We start from the raw sequence: 8,490 nt of genomic DNA on the forward strand, positions 1-8,490 counted from the left end.
AGCCAGACAGAAAAGAGAAATGTCAACCAGGGAATAATCCACATTTTACAGCCAAAGCAAAAGCACAGTTTTCTGGATCTTGGGAAGAGCAGTCATCTATTCAAAATTGTATAATTTAAGGTACAATATATCATGAACTCCAGAATCTTGTTACTAAAAGTGTAGTCCTCAGTCCAGCAGTATCTTAAGTTCCAACCCAGAACTCTTTGATCTCAATCTGCGTCTCTAACTTTACTTTCACATGCATACATATCACCTGGTGATCTCTTTAAAATGCAGATTTTGATTCAACGCATTTGGCTTAGGGTCTGAAAGTACACATTTCTAACAAGCTCTAGGCAATACCAAGGTCCACACTTTGAGGAGCAAGGCAAAGATTGTAGGGCCAGAATGTACAAGATGTGCTTGTGTGTTCCCAAAGAATAGGAAGCATGTCCTCTTCCTTTCATTGTATGGAAGCATCTGGACATGCACAGTTCTTAGTAAAGCTCAGCAGGCACATCCAGAAGGAAAAACCAGTAATGTGTTCCTGGGAGGCGTTTTTCTACAGTAAATCAGAACACTTCTACCATTCTGGAACAAAACAGATCTGCATGATGTCCCAGGGGCAGACTCTTGAGAGAGCAGCAACAATGGAGATACCATGGCCCCAAACCAAGGTTCTGGAAACAAAGAAAGGCAGTGGTGTCCAAGCAACAATGGGGATGGACAAAAGGATGGAATGGGCACTACAGCCTATTAGAACCTCTAGAAAAAAAATCTTGAATGAGATATAGATTTGCTCAAAATCTGATCAGCATAAAACACGTATATCAAGTGAGGTAAAGCAACTAAGCAAAACTCTGTCTCTGTCACTCACACACACACACACACACACACACACACACACTCACAGTTTGTTTACCCAGCACCTAGCATATACCGACATACAACAGACAACGGTGAGTGAATGCTGTTTCTGTAACCCAGGATACGCCGCCTCCTGCCCTCAGGTTAAATATCTTCATGGCCTGTATCTGCTGGATTCAGCTAAGCATCCAGGATGCTCCCGAGGCCACTTTGCCACTGTCCCAAAGAACCTGGGATTAGCCTCCATATCCCCTAGGAGTCTGGAGCAGCGCAGAGATGGAATGTGGGAGTCTGGCCTCCTGGGACACTTGGAGAGATGGACACTATGACTACATCCTCTTAGCTTCACCCTGGACTGGCAGCACTTGATCCACTCAAGCACATCTTGTACATTCTGTCCCTACAATCTTTGCTTATTATGCCTTTCCTTCTGACTGCAATGACCTCCCTTCAGCTCATTCAAAGGCATCTATGGGTAGTGTGTTACTCCTCTGGATTCCTGAAATACTTAATCTAAGTACCACTCATTTAACACTTGAATGCTTGGTATTGTTGATTATTTTTATTATTTTAAGGATTATTTATAAATATAAAATTATACATTTATAATAATATAAGTATACTGTTATTATATTTATTATTATTCCCAATAAGACTAAGCTTTCTGAGGGCAGGAATCACATCTTATATCACCCCATATTCCTCACAGCACTCAACCCCACTGTGTTGCAGATGGTAGTTGCCTCTCAAGTGCTTACTGACTGAATGAGAGAAATGTCACTACGCTAGGAAATGTAGGGTATTCAAAGATGGATGAGGCCTAGTCTGCCTTCAAGGATCACTCAGTCTAATAAAATAGGTAAGTCATGTACCCAAGGAGCGTTAATTTAAATTAATACGCAGAGTGTCACAAGAGAGTAACAAGATATTATGAGAATCTAAGGGATGGTGACAACTTCAAGGAAGAAGTACCATTTTAACTGGGTCTTAAAGAACAAGCAGCATTTTGAATGGTAGGAACTGGGGAGGTGAGATATTTTAACATATTTTGGGAAGAGGAGTCAGCATGAGCAAAAGCAGGGAAGTACATGGCATTTGGGGAAGAGCAAACACCAAAATAATCAGGATAGCCTGAAAAAGAAATGAAAAAGGACCAGCCCTGTCCAATACTAAAAAGTAGTAAAACAGTATGGTATATGCTTTTATGAATATTTGAAAACTTGTGAAACAGTATAGTTCTGGCACAAAAGTACGAATCAATCAATGAAACAAAACAGTTTTAAAAGAGACCCCAGGTGGGACTTCCCTGGCGGTCCAATAGTTAAGACTCCATGCTTCCAATGCAGGGGGCGTGGGTTCGATCCCTGGTCAGGGAACTAAGATCCCATGTGCTGCACAGCGTGGCCAAAAAAATTTTTTTTAATTTTTTAATTAAAAAAAATAATAAAAGAGACCCCAGTATATACAGGAATTAAGCAAATGATAAAAATGGCTTTTACATATCAGTGGAGAAAGGATGGGTGCTCAGTAAATGGCAATGAGGCAATTGGCTATCTGGGGAAAAAAGTAAAAATGAAGCCCCACTGCATTTCCTACAACAAAAATATTCAAATGGATCAAATATTTAACTATTAATAAGATAAATCCATTAGTACCCCAGAAAAAAAAATGGCAAATACTTTTATGATCTTAGAATGACAGGCCTTTCTAAGCTTAGCATACTAGGAAGCCACAGAGAAAGGTCAATAATTTGACTACATTTAAACGCACACACACGGGTGCACAGGAAAAAATTACAGTCAAAACAAAAGTAAACAGGGGAAACATGCAACATCTATGACATGGATCAATTTCCTTAATATTCTAACTGCTCTTAAAAATAAGTAAGAGGGCTTCCCTGGTGGCGCAGTGGTTGGGAGTCCGCCTGCCAATGCAGGGGACGCGGGTTCGTGCCCTGGTCCAGGAGGATCCCACGTGCCGCGGAGCGGCTGGGCCCGTGAGCCATGGTCGCTGAGCCTGCGCATCCGGAGCCTGTGCTCCACAGTGCGGGAGGCCACGGCAGTGAGAGGCCCGCATACCGCAAAAAAAATAATAAGAAAAAGGGACTTCCCTGGTAGTCCAGAGGTAAAGAATCCGCCTTCCAATGCAGGGGATGTGGGTTCGATCCCTTGTCAGGGAACTAAGGTCCCACATGCCACAGGGCAACTAAGCCCAGGCACCATAACTGCTGAGTTCGGGCACCTCAGCTAGAGAGTCTGTGTGCCACAAACTACAGAGCCCACGTGCCCTGGAGCCTGCGCACCACAACTAGAGAGAGAAAACCCGCACGCCACAACTAGAGAGAGAAAACCCGCACGCCACAACTAGAGAGAAGCCCACGCGCCGCAAGGAAAAAGCCTGCATGCCTCAATGAAGATCCTGCATGCCGCAACTAACCTGAAGCAGCCAAAAATAAATAAATAAATAAATCTTTAAAAAAAAAGAAAAAGATGAATACAGTAGAAAAATGGGGAAAAATATATGAACACACAATTCACAGGGAACAAAATATACAAATGGCCCAGAAACATACAAAGATGCTCAATCCCAATTATAATAAAAAGAAAAGCCAAAGATACCATTTCTACCTATAAGATAGACAAAGATTAAAGAGTTTGATAACACCTAGTATTGACAAGGAATGTGATAAAGTATTCTGATACACTATTGTTAAGCATGTAAATTGGTACAATCTTTTTGGAAGACAATTAGACAAAAATCTATTGAAATTCAAAATATACATACTCTCTGAACATGCAACTGCACTTCTAGAAATTTACCTTACGGTTACACTTGCAAAAATGCAAAGATGATCACTCTAGTATTATAGTGAATAGTAGAAACATAATATAATATATATTATATAATAGCAGAATTACAAAATTTTGGAATTATAATTATATAATATGTAATAATATATTGTATTATATAGTTAGCTGGAAATATTCTAACCATCCATCATTAGAAAACTAGTTAAACTACAATAACTTTATAGGATGGAATTCCATGTAGCATTAAAACAATGAGGTAGAACTATAGGTACTACAAATAAATTAGGGCCAAGATTAAGTTGCATAGAATAAAGCAAGTTGAAAAAAAGTACATAGAGTGTAAGCCCCTTAGTATTTTTTTTAAAAGAGACATACTATATATGCTTACTTATGATTAGAGAATGTCTGAAAGGATAGCAAAGAACTGCCGACAGTGGTTACCTCTGGAGAATGAGACCAGTGGGGAGGCATGGAAGGGGAAGTGATTTTCACCTTTTACATTACACCCTTCTGGACTGTTTGAACGTTTTCCAGTTAGCTTGTATTGCTTTCATAGCAAACTATTTTAATAAACTAATTAATCTACTGATACATTTTATGCAGTTGTCTGCTTTCTGCTGAGCATAGAACTAGAGAGAGACCAGTCCTGCTCCTTTCCCCATACTTTCTGAACCCTTTTCAGAACACTGCACTTAGAAGGGGCCTTTTGTTGGTCAGCTGGACTGGCTCCCACAGAGGACCATTGAAAGGTGCTGAGAGGGGACTTGGACACTGGCTTACTGTGCAAGTATGTGGGAGAGAATTTAGCACCTGGTGATGCAGACCAGGTGGTTTCCTCTGGAGAAGGCTACGGTTACCAGTCTGCCTGTGCACACCTCTGCTGTGGTGGACACACAGACCTTTTGTTCAAAGGGCTGCGCTTCATCTTATATCCTCTTGTTCACATGATTTTGCAAATCAGTTTTTCCAAAGACCTTCAAAGTGATCACCTCCATCATCATTTCTTCAAGCAATTAATTGACAATCCTTATAAACCCAGGACAAATTCAAGTGTAAAGGGAGCGGAGTATAGGGCAACTTCTCAGCACTGCAGATGCAAGCAAGAGAACTTCTGGGGAACATCAAGGACACCTAGCTCAGGACCTCTATCTGTATTTATGCTTAGGCTGCACCAGGTTTCCAGCTGACTATCAAAATTTGGGCATGCCGCCCCTACAGATAACCTCTCTCCCAAGCCTAAATCTCAAGGACTCCAGATACAACCAGAAATTCCTGTTACCCTTGACTCACAGAGGAGAAAAAAGAATCCAAACAAGCTGTTGCATTTTAAAAGATTTCTCTAGTTTCTGCTGTTCATTTTTGTAAAGGCATCCAGCACCAACAGCAAGCATTGTCAAGGATCTCTGTTCTTCAGATTTTTCTGAGTCTAAAAGCTACCCTTTAAAAATTCATAATCAAGTTTCCAGAGAGGGGGAAAAAATGAGTTAGAAGAAGCCAAAAGAATGACCTTATTCCTTTAAAATCCAGCCCATGGACATGCTTATGGAGCTGAGCAGCTGTGCTATTGGCAGAGGGAACTTACTGAAATGAAGCACTCATGGTAATCTCCCTTCCCCCACTCATGCCAGAAGAGCCCCATCCAATTATTGAACAAAAAGGCTTTTTCTTATAAACTTCTCTCCCTTCAACTTCTGTCTCCATCTTGGTTGGGAAGAAATAGCACTAGCGCTGGAATGTACACAGCTCTGCAAATATTCATGAGAAAATCCTCTGACGCCCACACGCTCCCCAGCTGCCCTAGCACATACATGCATTAGGGAAAGGGATGCACAGAGAAATTCATAGATGTCTATGGTTCTCCAACTTAGGCAAACTGCAAGGCCTCCTCAAAACGGGCAGCAAGATTCAAGAAGGCAGAGTGCTAACTTATCACTTATCCACTGAACCATAAATTGAATTATCAACCCAATAACCACTAACTGATCATTTAAGATGTGCAATACTGGAAATACAGAAATAAATAGAGCTGTGTGTGGTGCAGCATCTGAGAGCTTGCACTTTGGAATCACACAGTCAAAGGTTTAAATGCTGGTTCCATCACTTGGTTGGTGACCTTCAAGCAAGCTACTCAACCTATCTGAGCCTGCTCCTGTACCTAAATTGGAGATAATAATATTTACTGTAAAAAGTAATATACCCCTAACCCCTCTATGAACTCTCAAATTCCTTCTCATCTTAGTTTCTTCTTCATGTTTGTCCCTCCTCTTGCTCCTCCAAGGTCCCTCTTCAGTTTCAGTAGCTCTTCCACCTTCTTTCCTCTTTCCCCAAAGCCTTCATTCATACTCCAAGTTCAGGAGATACAAAAGAAGTGACAGCCATACCCCTCTCCACCTCACCCTACTTACTTTCCGAAGCAGGAGATCATAGATCACTTGTCTTCATTTTATAATGGGTTGCAGTCCCCAGACAGAAATGCTGCTTCTGTGGCAGCAGTAACTAGCCCCAGCCTGGTCATGTTACAGAACCTATGATAACAGTCACTCAATACCTTCCCACCCCCATGCTACTAAATGGCAATAGTGTAATTTCCCTCATCTTGACGAGTACAGAGCCAGGGACAGGCCCAGTCTCAAGAACAAGATCTTTCCTTGGGATTCTGCTAAGCAGCACACTTCCTGCCCTGCAGGAAACTATGTGTTGCAGTTCCTGATCCTGTCACTAGAATAAGCAACAGGCATTTCCCTGCAACACCAAGCACAACTCTGGACCGGCCAAAAAGAAAAAAAAAACCCTATTAACTACTATTTTTGTCTCTCTAGGCCTTCATCTTTAAAATACGTGCCATGATGGTCTCTAGCATTTCTTCTAACACCAACATTCTGGAATTCTAAAGTCAAACTATTTAGGTGCCACATATCCAGATTCAAAAACTCTGCACAAGTTACTCTTCATGTCTCTATAAACAATCCTCTGCAATTTAATCTGAAATCCTCTATTTTCTCCAAATGGCAATGAAGACCAGCTGGTTCTAATGCTCCGTAAACCATTAAAATCATCATGTTCTGTACCTGTAGAGCATTATTATTACCTGTCTTCCCGTCTCTGGAGCAACATTCCTTCATTAAATAATCACATGCAGAATGCACATGAGGTGCACTACACTGACAGTGGCTTTCCTCTTGGTTCCTGCAGCCAGCCCTTTAATCATTTGGGGGTGTGTGGGGTTTTCCTCTGAAGCCTCTCCAAGTTCCTAACAACCTCAAGCTGAAGTCCAAAACGAGAAAATACTCACCAAAGAACCTGTAACACAAACGCACATGCACGAGCGCACGCGCGTACACACACACACTCCTCCCCACCTTGCCCCTCGGCAGGGCTCTTTGGGGGTAAGCAATGGATGTTCTCTGTGTGTTGTTTGGTGTTCAGTGTATTATGGAGATAAAACAGTGTTAAAACAACAACAAGCATAATCACACTGCTGCTATAATTTCAGTTTTGAATGTGGTGGCTGTGGGGAGGAAATCTCTGCTCACTCACACGATATTTCGTCTGGAAAAGCTACAGGTTTTTTAACTATTGTGTTTTAGCCAAATACCACAGCATTTTAAAATAAAGATTCCCAGGAGAATAGAAGCAATTACGTCCCACAAGGGCTGGGTAGCTTTTTGTTCCTGATGCACTTTCTGTTGACTCAGTCTACACTTGTTTTGACAGCCACTCACAGTCCTTGGTGGGTAAAGCTGAGCTAATGCTCCTCATGGAAAGTTTTACAAACATACAATCACCCAAACACAAAATGCTTGTGCAGAGGACTCCCGCTCCAACAGATGTTCCTGACCAGGCGGAAGGGAGGGAAGTTAATTTTCCAAGTGGAGCATGCTGATCCCAGAAGGGATCACAACCAGATTCAAAGAAGATTTTCAAATCTAGTTCAGCTCTTAGAAAGAAGCATGGGCCTCACTTCTCTTGTACTGTGATAGTGGTAATCACAACAGGGACCCAAGCCACAGCACTCATGACCTCACATTCCACTCTTAGCTGTCAAGCCCTGGGCTGAACACTTCACATCATTATCTGTTTCCTCTTCACAGTAACTCAAGTTGAAAAGACTAGGACTCAGAGAGGTTAAGTAACTTGTCCCAAAGTAAGCCAGCTGGTAAGTGGCTGTGCCTGAATTCAAATCCAGGTCTAACTTCAAGAGAAGAAGCCGATTAATATAGATTCAAGGCAGATAAAATGCAGGTCAATTTTTAAGAAAAGCCTTGGCTGCAAGTCCAAATGTTAATAAAGACTGAAAACACAATTAGGTCAGTAACGACCTCCCTTAAGAATGGGACACGGGCTTCCCTGGTGGCGCAGTGGTTGAGAGTCCGCCTGCCGACGCAGAGGACGCGGGTTTGTGCCCCGATCTGGGAGGATCCCACATGTCGCGGAGCGGCTGGACCCATGAGCCATGGCCGCTGAGCCTGCGCGTCCGGAGCCTGTGCTCCGCAATGGGAGAGGCCACGGCAGTGAGAGGCCCGCGGACGGCAAAAAAAAAAAAAAAGAATGGGACGCTGGGGACTTCCCTGGTGGTGCAGTGGTTAAGAATCCGCCTGTCGGGCTTCCCTGGTGGCGCAGTGGTTGGGAGTCCGCCTGCCAGTGCGGGGGACACAGGTTCGTGCCCTGGTCCGGGGGGATCCCGCGTGTCGCGGGGTGGCTGGGCCCATGGGCCATGGCCGCTGGGCCTGCGCGTCCGGGGCCTGTGCTCCGCGGCGGGAGAGGCCATGGCAGTGAGAGGCCCGCGTACGGCAAAAAAAAAAAAAAAAAAAAAAAAAAAAAAACACCCCCC

The 8,490-nt window shown here is 43.0% G+C and overlaps 1 protein-coding gene across 1 annotated transcript in view; it reads right to left on the bottom strand.

The window, feature by feature from the left end:
* Nucleotides 1-8,490, bottom strand: part of STARD9 (StAR related lipid transfer domain containing 9) — a 122,520-nt gene that overhangs the window by 102,169 nt on the left and 11,861 nt on the right. The gene's annotated exons all lie outside the window — the stretch shown is intronic.

Source organism: Neophocaena asiaeorientalis, unplaced genomic scaffold, assembly GCF_003031525.2.
Source record: "Neophocaena asiaeorientalis asiaeorientalis breed wild unplaced genomic scaffold, Neophocaena_asiaeorientalis_V1.1 scaffold119, whole genome shotgun sequence".
Lineage (NCBI taxonomy): Eukaryota > Metazoa > Chordata > Mammalia > Artiodactyla > Phocoenidae > Neophocaena > Neophocaena asiaeorientalis.